The following is a 2,015-nucleotide window of genomic DNA, read 5'->3' on the forward strand; positions in this document are numbered from 1 at the left end:
CAGGGATCCCACGCCTGAATTCCTAAATTTTAGGACAAATTTTAGGAGGATTTTGGTCATATTTTAGGAGAATTTTCAATTTTTTAGGAGGATTTTAGGAAAATTTAAGAAATAAATTTCTAAAATCGAACTGAAGTCAGCAATCAGAAAAAAGTTCTACCGAAAAAAAAATCACCCACAGGAAGACTGAAATAATGTAACAAAAATAAAACTAATTTATGTAGTTAGTTTATTATGTATTATTCGTTCTAAAAGAGATTCTCTCATTATGGCTAAATCACCAGTCATACTTACTGCTGACTTAGAAGATCAAAAATATTAACAAAAGGCATCTTGAATTAGAAAAACTGGGGACAAATTTGAAATGTAATCTGAGCAACATAGACTGATTTCATTCAAAGTAAAACAAGTGATACTTTTATGGACCTACCTGGTTATGCATTTAACACATATATAATTGATATCTACATAAGCGTGACCATTAAACAATCATTCAGAACACAAATAGTGACGATCTATAATTTCGTTGTTTTATAAAAAAACACGTTTAAAAAAAAATTTCCATGCTTTTGAAATATTCTTCATATTCAAGACTTCGAGAGCAAAAAAACATCTCATCAAAAAATTCAGTAATTTTAAGAACATTGATGTATGCTTATTAATAGTGATTCTTAGATAACATGCGTGTTTTTGAGCCAACTACAATTTTTTGCAAAAATCTGCTTGAACGTATTTTACCCTATGATGGTACCTTTACTTCCTGAAAAAATCAGAAAAATTAATGATCCAATTTTTTCAAAAGTCCAAAAAACCCCATTTTTTAGCCGTTTTTTGGCCCAAATTTGCCAAAATTTTTTTGAAAACGGGCTCCGACATCAGGGTTATAGTTATGCATCTTGTTTAAAAAAATCGTAAGATGAAAGACCAATCTCGAGAAAAGCTAATACCTAAGTAATTGATAATTGCTATAAAAAAATATCGAATTTGGCCAGTTATTCTATAAAAAACCCAAGCAACCAAAATTTCATGTCGAAAACACATAGTCTTTAAAGTAAGCCCTCCTGAGCAAAATCTCATAAAAAAAATTGAGTATGTGACTAAGAACATTGATGTATGCTTATTAATAGTGTTCTTATAGATAAACAGCGTTTTTAGCCATAAAAGTTTTTTTGCAAAAAGTCGCTTAAGCCGTCTTACCTATGATGGTACTTACTTTCCTGCAAAATCAGAAAATTAATGATCCAATTTTCACGAAGTCAAAAAACCCATTTTTTAGCCGTTTTTTTGGCCCAAATTTGCCCCAAATTTTTTTTTAAAATCGGGCTCCTCACATCGAGGGTTGTTATAGTTATGCATCTTGTCAAAAAATCGTAAAGAAGAAAGCCAATCTCGAGAAAAGCTAATAACGAACGAACGACGACAGAAGAACGGACGAACGACAAAGGTTAATTTAGAGGACCTCCACCGGGGTAGGTCCAAAATATCAACAGAAGCTAGTTCAAAAAAATCTTTAGATTCCAAAATTGACAATAAAAATAGACGACAGGTTGGAGACCAATGTGTCCTAATACACAAACAAAATAAAACTAGTCATAATAGTTGAGCCTCAAAAACAAACTAAAGCATACTATCAACTTATCAATATAAATAATTAGGTACATTTACTGCTAACTTAGATTCTCAAAAATCTTAACAAAATGCAACTTGAATTAGAAAAACTGGGGACAAATTTGAGATGTAGGCTGAGCAATATTGACTGATTTTATTCAAAGCAACAAAAGAAAGAATATCGCTACTGTTTTAACAAAAGACTAGCTACCTACAGTGCTGCTGCAACTGGGGGGCAAGGGGGGGGGCTATGGGCTATGCCCCCCAATAATTTTTTCAAAAATGGTTATTTTGCAAAATGCAAAGTTTTTCTTTTTTAATTTTTAATTTGTTCTCGAAAGCATTTTGTTCTCGAAAGCATTTTATTCTGAGTGCATTTTCAAGCAATCTAGAGATCAAATTTTCAA

Source organism: Clytia hemisphaerica, unplaced genomic scaffold (assembly GCF_902728285.1).
Source record: "Clytia hemisphaerica strain Z4C2 unplaced genomic scaffold, Clytia hemisphaerica genome assembly, whole genome shotgun sequence".
In the NCBI taxonomy this organism is placed as follows: Eukaryota; Metazoa; Cnidaria; class Hydrozoa; order Leptothecata; family Clytiidae; genus Clytia; species Clytia hemisphaerica.